At 40.8% G+C, this 14,759-nt stretch overlaps 1 pseudogene; it reads right to left on the bottom strand.

Annotated features, from left to right (window-relative positions):
• Positions 1-13,133: 13,133 nt before the first annotated feature.
• LOC100948163 lies at positions 13,134-13,740 on the bottom strand (annotated as a pseudogene).
• Positions 13,741-14,759: the final 1,019 nt, after the last annotated feature.

Genomic DNA, 14,759 nt, shown 5'->3' with positions numbered 1-14,759 from the left:
GAGGACAATTTAAGCCATTCACATTGATTGAAATTATTGATAAGCCTGATAAAATTTTGGGTATCGAGTTGTTCAGAAGTCCAGTGGACATTTTTAATCCTTTTGCCACTGTAGAAGTTGGAGTTTGATCAATAGTTTCTATTTAGTTTACTTTTAGTTTAGTTTAGTTTAGTTTACTTTTGTGGTAGAGGATTGCACTGGTCATTATGGAGAATAGGTCTGAGAATATCCTGGAGAGCTGGTTTAGTTATGGTAAGTTTCTTTAATGCATGCATGTCATTAAAGTGTTTAATTTCTCCATCAACTCAGTTTAGCTGGATATAGGATCCTGGGCTAAAAGTTATTTTCTTTTAAGAGATTAAATGTCGATGACCACCCTCTTCTTGCCTGAAAGGTTTCGGCAGATAGATCTACAGTTATTCTAATGTTCTTCCCCTTGTAGGTTATGGTTTTCTTATGTCTCGCTGCTTTCAAGATTTTCTCTTTCATATTAACTTTAGTGAAGATTATGATGTGTCTGGGGTATGTCTTATTTGGGTTGAGTCATCCTGGGGTTTTCAAGCTGTCTGCAATCTGAATTTCAGGATCTCTTGACATATCTGGAAAGTTCTCTTTCATAATTTCATAAGAAAGAGCCTCTGTTTTTTGCGAAGCAACTTCGTCGCCTTCAGGGATTCCTATAAGCCGAATATTAGTTTTCTTCGAATTATTCCAGAGCTCTCTGAGAGAATGATCCATTTTTGCTTTCCATTTCTGATCCTCTTTGGACACTTGGACATATTCAGAAGCTTTGTCTTCTACGTCTGAGATCCTTTCTTCTGCCTCTGCACTCTGTTACCAAGAGATTTTACTATATTTTTCAGATCTTTGAGGGCTGCAATCTCTTGCCTTAATGTTTCAAAATCTTTGGTGGTTTTGTCTTTGAATTCATTGAATTTTTGAGTGAACTGTTGGAATGCTCCTTGAATTTCTAGTTTCTATCTTTGCCTCTATTCTATTAATCTTATTTGCAATCCAAATTCTGAATTTGATTTCTGACATCTCAGTCATCTGTTTATAAAGGGGATCTTCAGTTTCATCTGCCACATTCTTTCTTGGGTGGGGGGAATTGACCTATTCTGGTTATTCATATTGCCAGCTACATCCTTTCTTGGGGGAGTTGATCTACTCTGGTTATTCATATTACCAGAGCTTTTCCGCTGATTCTGCCCCATGATTATTTTACCCCATTTGGCTTTTCCCCTTGAGGTTTGTAAAGGACCTGTATGGTGTTACAGCCTAAGAGACTGGGAACCTGCTTCGTGTGGTGTGCCTAAGTGGCTCTGTCTTATTTTCAGATGGTCTCTGTCCTACCCCAGTGGTTCAGTTCCTCTTGGTTGAAGTCTCTGCTGTGGAAAAATACCAGCAATTAAGTTGCCCCGCCCTGCCACAAACAACAATTGTTCAAGGAAAATCAAACCTTCCCTCAACCATACCTCCAGGATGCCCCTTTGAATAGTCCCTAGGTAGTCTGCCCAGTTTTAGGGGTCCAAATCAGTTGTCCCAGTCAGCACCAGTTTCAGGTGGAAGAGTTCAAATGTCTCTGGCAGCTAGATAAGAGGGGTCTGCTCACAGCTCAGATATAACTTGCTCTAGTGCTCCGTGAGGGCAAAGGGACCCACCCAGCAAATCAATTAGTCTGAGAAGGTTAATACCTCCTTCCCCACCTTGCACCCAGTCACTCATAATCCTCCAGATCTGTGACCCTATTTACTCCAGTAGGCAACTGCTCCTGGGGTTTATGACTTCCAGAGTCCTCCGGAAATCTGAGTCCAGCAGGGGGGCCTTGTGTGTTTAAATTAGGCTGTGAAAGTTCTCTCAGTTACATCCCCTTGCCTTCTGTCCCAGCTAAATTCCTCTGCAAGTCAGAGGCTACTAGAGCTAATAAGGAACTCAACCCTGGGCAGGAAGCAATTAGAGTTTACACTCAGGTGTCAATCCCCACCTCTGCCAACCCACTGCCTTTGTCTCAGCTATATTCCCCTGACAACGAGGTGCTGGCTGGGAAATCTGAGTCCAGTCTGGCAGGGGAAGAATTTCGGCTGTGGAAGTTCTCTCTGTTCCAGCTCCACACCTTCTGTCCTGGCTAATTCCTCTGCCAGTCAGAGGTTATTACTGTCACTGGGAAATCTGAGTCCTGTAGGGAAAGAATTTAGGCTGCGGAAGTTCTCTAGTTCCAGCCTGTGCCTTCTGTCCCAGCTATATTCCTCTGCAAGTCAGAGGCTGCTAGAGCTGATAAGAAACTCAGCTTTGGGCATCAAGCAATTAGAGTTTATGCTCAGGTGTCAATTTCAGCCTCTGCCTGCCCACTACCTTTGTCTCAGCTATATTTCCCTGAGGGCTGGTGCTTATGGTCTCTTTAGTTACGAAAGTTACCAAGTCCTTTCCGCCTGTGGCTGCTATCTGGAATCTCTGGTTGCCCGGAGCGATGGGGCTTGCCTATCTGGAATGGCATCAGTTCGCAGCTTGGGATGCCACTATTCCTGTATGGCTTCCTCCAAGCCAACTTTCTTCTCCTCACTCCTGTGCCACAGTCAGCACAGAGCAGCACCAGCTCTTTCCTCCTCCACTTGTCTAAAGGAGATGCCCAAGAATATGGACTCCAAAGGTAACAAACCTCCAGACCTCAGGGTGAGAGGTGGGCAGAATCCTCGGAGTTCAATGTTGCAGATGGGGAATATATACAGTTTTATACAGTTTTACAGTTTTATGCCTGGCAAGAGGGTGCTGTGGCATGCCAGCAGGGGTAGGAGGTCTAGTTTTTAGGGGGTCTCTCCTGTGGGATAGAGTGGGAGGATGTTTGAATTCTGCTCACTTGTTTGTATGGAGTAAACTGTGAGTCTTTCTTGTGGGGGAGGGGACTCCCGTCTGCTTGGTGGTGGATTTTGTACCTTTTGTTTGCATTTTTGGGGTCGCTTCAGGAAGGTTGAAGTGCGCTCTTCAATCTTCTCTCTTGGCTCTGCTCCAAACCATCATCTCCCTTGCTAAACTTCTGCCCTTTAAGCCTCCTTCTGGATGGGAACCTCTGTAAAAAGCTGGCTGCAGTCTGCCGTCTTGGCTCCGCCCCCACACCCCCAGACTAGTGATTTTCAACCAGTGTGCCATGAGAGGATCTTAGGTATGCCATGAAAAAATTTTAAAGATCATTAATTAAATTATTTTTGAAAGAAATTCAAAGCACAGGAAGTATATTCTTTTTTTTACTCTTTTTTGATCAACATAATTCAAGTGTGCCACAGCAGTTTAACTGTAGGTTCAAGTGTGCCTTGATATTTAAAAAGGTTGAAAATAACTACTCTAGACTACTGGGGGTGACCCCTTCTGACCTCTCCAGATTCACTTCTCATACTCCCCAGCACAGGGAGAGTGCCAGCTTGTTCCTGCCTCAGGGCCCTTACACATGCTCAGCCATCTGCTTGGAATTTCCCTCCCCCTCACCAGGCCACCTTTCCTCAACCTTCAGGTCTGAGCTTAAATGTCACTTAGAGAAGTCTTCTCCACATCCCCTCACCCTCTTCTACCAGTCAGCTTAGACTTGCATGGACTTACCATTCATTAGCATGTTAATTTCGTGTCTGTTTTTGTGATGGTTTGAGCTGAGCATGCCCACCAGAACCAGGGGAGGGGTGTGGACAGCTTGAGTCTGCCTTGCTTAGCCCCACATTGTAGCATAAAGCTGGTCCACCCAGACAATTACTTCTGTAACAGAGTGGAAGGAAGGTGCATCTGTAGCTGGGCCTGAGAGCTTCCTTTCTGGTACACCTTCCTCCTTTAATATGGGAAGTTGCGCTTTCTGCACTTCCTGTTTTGGAATGCAAGCCTGCCCAGAGTTTAGTTCCTTGCTTGTGAAATGCAGGTTTTTGGTGGTGTTGATTTAAGTCTGAAGCAGCTGCTGCCAGCTCTTGCTTAGAGCTCTCAGGTCTTCAGTGTAAGCTGGTCACATCCCAAACATGAGGTCTGCAGCTCTTGCATCTCATACATAGCAGGCTGCTAGTGCCTCACCTGCAGCTGACAGTTTCCTTGTGACTCCATCAACTCTCCCTCAGACTTGGGTATCCCAAAAGAAGTGTATTCTACATCATTTCTCAGAATGTGCCAGTGGGGTAAGCTTCTGTCATGCATAACAGTAGATGGCTTCTCCCTGTCTCCTTCCCTACCCTCCTTCACACTCCACACACACTACTTGACCTTGAATCCTTGTCTGAGATCCTGCTTCTGGAGAAATGAAAACTAAGACCAGCATAAATGCTCCATATTCCATTATTATTGTTACCACTACATAATAAACACTCTGATGAGTGATTCTGCATAAGTTTGTTCATTGATTCCTTCTGTGAGCCCTATGAATCATAATAAATGTCTTTATTTGACAGAGAAGGAGATGGAGACACATCAAAAAGGTAAAGCCATTTGCCTAATGCTGAGCAGTTAATCAGTGGGAGCCCTGCTGTGCTGCCTAGGACACTTTCCATTGTCAGGGTCCACAGGGCTATGTCTGCCAGTGCCAAGCAGATGACCAGGCAGAGACAGAGCTGACCAAAAGGCCTAGGCTTTGAAGGTCGTCCTCATACCTCCATGCCATCTGTGCCTCAAGAAAAGTATCCAAATTATTGGGCATGAATGTTCACACACATGTCCCCAGAGACTCATGCACACCCACAAATGCCAGTATGTACACAGCCCCACGTAGGCAGGAATCTGTTAGTGACAAATGCCAGTGTGTACACAGCCCCACGGAGGCAGAAATCCCTTAGTGGCAAATGCAATTTCCTAATTAACAGCAAACAGTAAGTAAGGCATGTTCTATCCAGCTTCACACCCTCAAGCTTATAGAATCCAGGGTCTTCCTTGGATCATTTTGACCAGCCTCCTGCGCCTAAACTGTACAGGCATCTGGGCCAACATAGAAGGCAGCCTTGTCAGCTAAGAATGGCCACTTGACCAGCCACTGAATGGGCTATTAGGACCCTGGAATAATGAAAAGCTTCTCAAAATAAGTTGACCATTTTTTTTTGACAGTTTGAGATTTAAAATTACATGGTAGAACTAATAGGCCCTTTCTGTCTCATAATTATGTTTGTCATGATACAAACCCTTAAATGTTTGGCTGATGGTCATCTTGGATGAAACTCCCAGCATTGAGTGAAATTGTAATGCCATGATGAGCCATTATGCTGTGGCTCATGATAGTCCCTGTGCAGGTCTCACTGCCCAGTGTTGTTCCCAAACATGTACAATGTGGGTTGTGTTCTCCACGGAGCTGTCACATGGGCCCACAGCCTACGACCCAGAAGCTACTGGCTCAGAAGGCCTTGGGAGTTAAGATGGGTCCTGGGGCTCTGCTGTGCCTCTGCTGTGCTTCCCTTTGCTGGAAACATGCAGAATTGTTGGACTGCTGCAGTCCAAGAAAGGGTGGCCCTGGAGTGACTTCATCTGTATGGAGCTATTACTATTCCTTCAATGCTGTAATAGCAGAGGATTGAACTGTAAATTGTTCGATTTTGACAAAGATCAGACATTGAGGTCATTCTGCCAGGAGGATGAGTTTAGTTATCTTCAAATAGACTTTGTGCACATCAGGTGGGGGGTTGCACTGAACATGCATGGAATGATGTTAGGAAGATGGCAAGCTAAAAATTAGTATTGGCCATCCGAATACAATATTAGAAGACTTTATGACATTATGCTTCTAGGTAGTTTGGGCTTCCTGAGCTACTTAAAGAAAGTTTGTTTTGTTTCCATCGATCATATCTTAGAGCCATTTTAGTCACAAGCCACAATGTACTTTATTAAGGTGAAGGGGAATGTTTTATAAGTAAGGCAGGGTGACCTGGGAGAGATATTAGGTATTTTTTTTTTTTTTGAGACAGTCTCACTATGTTGCCCTTGGTAGAGTGCCATAGCGTCACAGCTCACAGCAACCTCAAATTCTTGGGCTTAAGAGATTCTCTTGGTCTCAGCCTCCCAAGTAGCTGGGACTATAGACACCCACCACAATGCCCAGCTATTTTTTTTTGTTGCAGTTGTCATTGTTGTTTAGCAGGCTAGGGCTGAGTTTGAATCCACCAGCCCCAGTGAATGTGGCTGGCACCCTAACCACTGAGTACAGGTGCCAAGCCAGGTATTAGGTATTTTTCTCTATCCTTCTCTCAAAGGGTTAGCAAAAGGCTACCTCCTCTATTTTGGAGGCCTGATGTATTCTTTGCTCTGGGGGAGAAGAGGAGTTTTAAAAATTAGTTGAAAATATGAGTTTATTTATGATAATTTTCAAATAATACAATATAGTAATTCATAAACTGTAATTTGATGAGCTTTAACAAAGACATACACAGTGTCTCACCATCACAATCAAGATACAGAACAATGTCTTCTCCCTGTGGACCCCTATGCAGCCAGTCCCCTCCCCCACCTGGATCCCTGGTACCGCTAGTCTGCTTTCTGTCATTGCTTTGCTTTGTGTGGATTTCATACACATTGATTCTGCAGTGTCTGTTGGCATCTGACTTCTTTGACTTAGTGTAATGCATTTGAGAGCCAGTCATGCTCTTGTACATATCAGTAATTCTTTTTTATCACTGAGTAGTATTCTATTACACAGATAGACCATAATTTGTTTATGAAAGATATTTGGCTTTCATTTCTGAATAAAGTACATGCCTTGGTGTGATCTTATGCTACCATATCTCACAAGTAAATACCTAGGAGTAAGATGGCTGAGTTGGTAGAGTAACTGCATGCTTAATTTTGTAAGAAACTTTAAAACTTTTCCAAAGTGGCTATACCATTTTGCATTCCCACCATCAGTGTATGACGGTTTCAGTTATTCCACATCCTTAGTAACACTTGGTATTGTCAATGTTTCATTTTAGCCATTCTGTTGAGCATCTAGGGTGTATCTCAATGTGGTATTAATTCACATGTCTCCAGTGAATCTTTTCATGTACTTAGATCTAAGTCCTTTATCAGGTATATGGGTTTTTACATTTGAAAAAATATATATATATATATTTACATTTGAAAATATTAAGGGGTACAAATGTTTGTGGTTACATGGATCACTTTTATTTTATATGTTATGTTATGTTATTATGTTATTTTGAGACAGAGTCTCAAGCTGTCCCCCTGAGTAGAGTGCCATGGTGTCATAGCTCATAGCAACCTCCAACTCTTAGAGGTTGGATCCTCTTGCCTCAGTTATTCTGTTTTTAGTAGAGACAGGGTCTTGCTTTTTGCTCAGGCTGGTCTTGAACCTGTGAGCTTAAGCTATCTACCCACCTCGGCCTCCCAGAGTGCTAAGATTATAGGCATGAGCCACCTTGCCTGGCCCAGGGATCACTTTTAGAAATGCTTCAGTCTTGGCTATAAGTGTGCCCATCATACAGATAGTTTTCACTGTACTCATTAGGTGAGGTTTTGCTTCTCCCCTCTTCCCCCATCCCTCCTTGATTTCCACTGAGTTTTACTTCCCTCTGTGCACATGTGTGCGCATCGGTTAGTTTTAATTTAATACTGAGTACATGTGGTGTTTGTTTTTCCTTTCTTTAGATACTTCACTTAAGATAATGGATTCTGGTCCCATCCAAATTGTTGCAAAAGGCATTACTTCATCCTTTTGTATAGCTCAGTAGTACTCCATGGTATGCATATGCCACAAATCCACTTATGAATTGGTGGGTGCTTGGGTTGATTCTACATCTTTGCAACTATGAATTGTGCTGTAATAAAAATTCAAGTGCAGGTCTCTTGTTGAGAAAAAGACTTACTTTACTTTGGGTATATATCAATAGTGGGATTACTGGATCATATGGTAGGTCTACTTTTAGTTCTTTGAGGACTCTATATTGTTTTCCATAGAGGATATACTAATTTGCAGTCCCACCAACAGTATATAAGTGCTCTTTTCTCTCTTTATCCATGCCAGAACTTGTTCTTTTTGGACTTTTTAGTGAAATCCAGCTTAATTGAGATAGGGTAATATCTCCTTGTGGTTTTAATTTGCATTTCCCTGATGATTAGCAATATAGAACTTTTTTCTTATGCTTATTAGCCATTTGTTTATCTTTTTGTGAAAAAGTTCAGTTCAGGATTTTTCCCGACATTTTCCCTCTTTTTAATTCATTATTTTTCTTTCAGATTAATATAAAGGTACATACGATTGGGTTACATTGTTTGCATTTGTTGGATAGAGTCCAAATTGTAGTTGAGTCCTTTACCCAGGAGATGTTCTATGCATACCTACATTGTACCCATTAGGTGGGAGCTTACTGACCCTCCCTCCCTCTTTTTTCCCCTCCCCCCTACTTTAATTTGATTGTGTTTTTCTCTGTTATGGGCCTGTAGTTGTTCATCTACTAGTTTCAAATTATTGAGTACATAGATTTCTTGCTTTTCCATTCTTAAGACACTTTATTAAGGAAAATGTTCCTTAACTCTATCCAGGTAAATGCAAAAGATGTAAAGTCTCCATTTTTTATGGCTGAATAATATTCCATAGTATATATATACCACAGTTTATTAATCCATTCATGGGTTGATGGGCAGTTGGGTTGTTTCCACATCGTTGCAATCATGAATTTGAAAATGTGGAGGAGATGGACCAATACCTGGAATCACACTATCTCCCTATGCTTAACTAGGAAGAAGTAGTACTCTTGAACAGGTGTCAGTATCAAGCACCAAAATTATAACAACAATAAAAAAGCTTGCCACAACAACAACAAAAATTCTGGATCAGATGGTTTTGCCCACTCTTTTTTTTTTTTTTAATTGAGACAGACTCTCACTTTGTTGCCCTTGGTAGAGTGCTGTAGCGTCATGGCTCACAGCAACCTCCAAATCTTGGATTTAAGTGATTCTCTTGCCTCAGCTTCCTGAGTAGCTGGAACTACAGGTGCCTGCCACAATGCCCAGCTACTTTTTGTTTTTAGTAGGCTGGGGTTGGGTTTGAATCCACCAACTCTGGTGCATGTGGCCAGTGCCCGACCCACTGAGCTACAGGTGCCACCTTTGCTCACTCTTTAATAGGGTTGTTTGCTTTTTCTCCTTGCTGATTTGCCTGAGTTCTTTGTAGATTCCTAGATGTATAGTTTGCAGATATTTTCTCCTATTCAGTAGGTTATCTGTTTGCTTGGTTGATTATTTCCTTAGCTGTGCAGAAGCTTTTTAGTTTAATAAAATCCCTTTTATTTATTTTTGTTGTTGCTGTAATTGCCATTGGGGTCTTAGTCATAAATTCTTTGCTGAAGTTGATATTTAGAAGTATTTTTTCCTGCATTTTCCTCTAGAATTACTGTGGTTTTGTGCCTTATATTTAAATTTTTTATCCACCTTGAAATAAATTTTGTGAATGTGTTGGGAATTTCCCAGAACCTCCCTCTTCCCTCAGAGTCGAACCGAGACACACTCTGATGTAAAAAGCAAGAGGTGAGTTTTATTTGGCAAGCCCGGGCCTGGACTCTCCTGGCAACCATACCGAGGAGGAGCCCCAAGCCCAGGGGTCTGGAAAGTTTTATAGGGTACAGAAAGCAAGAAGGGGGGGGTACATTTGTGATTGGTGGTAGGTGATTATAATAGTAAGGGGAGGATTTGGATTGGTGCAGGTGGAGGGGAGAGGGATTTCTTAACCAGGGGGATTTCTTAACTGGGGTGGGGATGGGGTAGTGTGAAGCAACAAGAGTGGGGTATGTTCCTGATTGGCTGATCGGGGTGCTTGATTTCGGGGAATAGCTTGGGTTTTGGGGAAGCTGAAACTGATTATCTAAGATGGCTGTGGGGACTTAAAATGGCGTCAGCCTGGTTCTCTCATATGGTGATAGATAGGGGTCCTGTTTCATTATTGAGCATGTGGCTATCCAGTTTAACCAGTATCATTTATTGAATAGGGCTTCTTTTCCCCATTGTAAGTTGTTAGCTCCTTTGTCAAAGATTGGTTGGCTGTAAGTGGATGGTTTTATGTCTGGGTTTTCTATACTGTTCCATTGGTCTATATCTCTATTTTGGTACCAGTACCATGCTGTTTTGGTTACTATACTTGTATAGTATAGTTTGAAGTTTGGTAATGTGATGCCTCCAGATTTGTTCTTTTTGCTTAAGATTGCTTTGGCTATTTGGGCTCTTTTCTGGTCCCAAATGAAACATAAAAATGTGAAGTATGACATTGATATTTTGATGGTAATTACGTTGAATCTGTAAACCACTTTATGCAGTATGAACATTTTAATGATGTTAAAATGATCTGTGAGTGTGATGTGTTTTTCCATTGTTCATGTCCTCTGTGTTCTTTGCTCAATGTTTTGTAGTTCTCCTTGTACAGATCTTTCACCTCCTTGGTTAAGTATACTACTAGGTATCTTATATTCTTATAGCTATTGTGAATAGTATTGAGTCTTTGACACTCAGTTTGTTGGCACATACAAGTACTACTAATTTGTGTACATTTATTTTGTAACCTGGGATTTTTGTGACTTTATTTGTCAATTCCAGGAGTCTTTTGGTGGAATCATTAGGGTTTTCCTTCTTTTTTTTCAGTTTTTGGCTGGGGCTAGGTTTGAACCCGCCACCTCTGGCATATGGGGCCAGCACCCTACTCCTTTGAGCCACAGGCACTGCCCTAGGGTTTTCCTGATACAACATCCTATGATCAGTGAAAAGCAATAGTTCAACGTCCTCTTTACTGATTTGGGTACCCTTTATTTCTTTCTGTACTCTGATTGCTCTTCTAGGACTCCCAGAACTATGTTGAATGGAAGTGGTGAAACTGTTATATGAATTTTGGGGGGAGTGTTTCAACTCTTCCTATTCTATGTGGTATTTCCTGTGAGTATGTCATATAACTTTTATAATTTTGAGATGTGTTCCTTCTATGCCTAATTTGTTGAGGGTTTTTATCATGAAAATGTGCCAGATTTCATCAAAGGCATCTATTGAGAAGATCATATGGTCTTGCTTTTGCTTCTGTTTTTGTGGTGAATCATTTATTGATTTATGTATGTTGAACCATTCTTGTATCTCTGAGATGAAGCCCCCTCGGTCATGATGGATTTTTTTTTCTTGATGTGCTATTGAATTTGGTTTGCTAGTATTTTATTGAGGATTTTTGCATCTATATTCATAAGGGATATTTCTTTTTTCATTGTTGTTGTATCCTTTTCTGGCTTTGGTATCAAAGTGATACTGGCTTCATAGAAGTTGGAAGAATTACCCCCTTCTCAATATTATGGAATTATATTTCTACTTTGGGTACTAGCTCTTCTTTGGGGGTCTAGTAGAATTTGGCTGTAAATCCATCTGGTCTGGGATTTTGTTTTGTTTTGTGTATGGGCAAGTTGAGTTTTTGGAGGTTATACATTTCAGGAATTTGTCCATTTCCTCTACACTTTCTAGTTGATGTGCATGGAAATTTTCATAGTATTCACAGATAATGTTTTGTATTTCTATGGTATCAATTGTAATGTTTCCTTTTTCTCTCCCAATTAAGCTTATTTGTGTCTTTTCTCTTCTATTCCTAGTTAATCTCATAAGGAGTCTGCTGATTTTGTTTATCTTATCAAAGAAGCAACTTTTTGTTTAATTGCTCTTTTGTATTTTTTTGGTTTTGGTTTTGGTTTTCATTTCATTTATTAATAGTTCTTCTCTGACCTTCATTATGTCTTTTCTTCTGCAGGCTTCAGGTTTGTTTAGCTCTTCCTTTCCTAGTTCCTTGAATGTGATGTTAGGTTAATTTGTGATTTTTCTGGTTTTTTTTTTTTTTTTTTAAACAGTCTCACTCTGTCGCTCTGGGTAGAGTGCCACAGCATTATTTTAGCTCACAGCAACCTCAAACTCTCAAGCTTAAGTGATTTTATGCCTCAGCCTCCTGAGTAGGTAGGATCACAGGTGCTCACCAGAAATGCCTGGATAGTTTTTCTATTTTTAGTAGAGACAGACTCTCACTCTTGCTCTGGCTGGTCTTGAACTCCTGAGCTCAAGTGATCCACCCGCCTTGGCCTCCCAGAGTGCTAGGATTACTGGCGTGAGCCACCATGTCCAGCCAATTTTTCTGTGTGTGTATGTGTGTGTGTGTTTTAATGTAGGCATTTAAGGCTATGCATTTTTCCTTGAAGAATACTTTTGATAGCTTGGGTCCCCTCTGTTGTTCAAAGACTCTTTTGATGTCTATCTTAATTTCATTCCTGACCTAATAATCATTCAACAACAGGTTGCTTAATTTCCATGACTTTATGTAGGGTTGGTGTTTCTCTTGCAATTGATTTCTACTTTTGTTCTACTGTGGTCTGAGAAGGTACATGTTATAATTTTGACTTTTTTGAATTTTTTCAGACCTTTTTAGTAGCTTAACATATGATCAGTCCTGAAGAATGTTCCATTTGCTGCTGAGAAGAAAGTATATTCAGTAGTTTTTAGATAGAATTTTCTATAAATGTTTGCTAGGTCCATTTGATTCAGAGTCCAGTTTAAGTCCTTTATTTATTTATTTTTTGCTTTGGTGATTTTTCTAGTTCTGAAAACTAGAGGTGTTGAAGTTCTTGGCACTGATGATGGTGCTGTTTATTTCTTTGTGTAGTTCTAGTGAAATTTGCTTTATGGACCTGGAAGCTCCTGTGTTAGGTACATATAATTAGGATTGTTTGGTCTTTTTTGTTTAATAAAAAAATTGTATTTACTTAGAAGCATTCATAATGTCAACAAAACAGCTGCAACTTTTTTTTGCAATTACAGAGTGGTATTCAGTTAACAGAACAACAATTATTTCCTATAAGCTGCATCAGAGACAACTGAAGATGAAAAAACTACCATCCCCATATATAACTAATTTGTGCTGTGCACCAACAAGAACCTGCTTTAAATTTCCACGCCAATTTACATCCCCCATACTGTGCCAGGCAAGGTTAGTGGCTATTGAAAATACTGCCAGGACAGGGCTATCTAAAGACACATTCGGTAGTGTGTTAACTATACAAAAAAAGACACTGTACAGTTTAAAAACAAATCTTACACAGCCTTACTTTTCAATTTTTTTCTTTAAAAGGAATGAGTTGTGTACGGGGGGGTTAAATGCTTTATAGACAAGAAAAAAAAACTGCGCTAGAACCAACTTATTCATCATCATCTTCTTCATCTTCATCTTCCTCTTCCTCCTCTTTCTCTTCTTCCTTCTTTTTCTTGCTTTTTTCAGCCTTGACAACTCCCTTTTTCTCTGCATCAGGCTTTCCTGTAGCTCAGTATGCAGCAATATCCTTTTCGTATTTTTCCTTCAGCTTTGCAGCCTTCTTTTCCTCAGGCTGCTTGTCACCCTCAGCAGTGTTACTCCACATCTCTCCCAGCTTCTTTGCAACATCACCAATGGATAGGCTGGGATGTTTTCCTTTGATTTTGGGCGATACTCAGAACAGAACAAGAAAAAGGCCAAAGGAGGTCTCTTGGGTGCATTGGGATCTTTGAACTTCTTTTTTGTTTCCCCTGTAGGAGGGAGATAGGTTTTCATTTCTCTTTCATAACGGACCTTGTCCGCCTTTGCCACATCTTCAAATTTTCCTTTTTCTTTAGCAGACATGGTCTTCCACCTCTCTGAGCACTTCTTAGAAAACTCTGAGAAGTTGATAGAAGCATTTGGGTGCTTCTTCTTGTGTTCCTCCCGACAAATTTGCCTAAAGAATGCATATGATATTTTGCTTCACGCTTCTTAGGATCTCCTTTGCCCATGTTTAGTTATTTTTCCTCAGCGAGGCACAGACTCACCCAGTGCCCATTCGGCTCTCACTTGCTGGGCACTGTCTCTATAGAGCTCCATGTACTGCAATGGCTGTGCATTTGGTCGTCTTATTGAATTCCTCCCTTTACCATTATATAATGACCCTCTTTATCTTTCTTTACCTTTGTTAGTTTAAAGTCAATTTTATCTGACCTAAGAATGGCCATACCTCCTTTCTTTTGATTCTATTTGCATAGAATATGTTTTTTTCATCTTTTCACAGTGAGTCTGTATGCATCCTTCTGGCTTAGATATGTTGCCTGCAGATAACAGACACACAGGTTGTGTTTTTTTAAATCTGTTTAGCCAGCCTTTGTCTTTTGAGAGGTGCATTCAAATCATTAATGTTGAATGATAGAATTGATGTGTGGGATATTGATTTGTTCATCATGTTAGGTAATACCTTATTGCTTTACTATTGTTTTATGAAAGTTGTGAGTTTTAGGGTTTTCTGGGGGGGGGGTGTAATTTTATGCTGGTGTAATCTATTGTGCTGATTTGTGTATAATACAGTCTGAATATTTTCTGCAGAGGAAGTCTGGTCTTGGCAAATTCCCTCGGTGTTTGTTTGTCTGGAAAAGACTTAATTTTTCATCAGCTGTAAAGATTAGTTTTACAGGATACAAGATTCTAGGACAGCAGTTGTTCTGCTTTATATCACTAAACATGGGGCCCCAAACGCTTCTGGCTTGTAAGATTTCCACTGAGAACGCAGTTAGCATTATAGGTTATTTGTTGCTTTCATCTTGCTGCTTGCAGAATTTCTCTTCAGTTTTGACTTTGGCCAGGTTGATTACTACATGTCTTGGACATGTCCTATTTGCTATGGATCTTCTTGGTGTTTCATGACCATCTTGTATCCGTATGTCTAAATCTCTGGCCATACCAGGGAAGTTTTCCTTACTAATTCCCTCAAATAGGTTTTCCATGCTTTCAGCTTGCTCTTCTGCCTCAGGGACACCTACAATCT

This window comes from Otolemur garnettii, unplaced genomic scaffold (genome assembly GCF_000181295.1).
Source record: "Otolemur garnettii isolate 467f Iridium unplaced genomic scaffold, OtoGar3 scaffold00011, whole genome shotgun sequence".
NCBI lineage: Eukaryota > Metazoa > Chordata > Mammalia > Primates > Galagidae > Otolemur > Otolemur garnettii.
The sequence above is the reverse complement of the archived record's forward strand: the minus strand, read 5'-3'. Positions and strand labels throughout refer to the sequence as shown.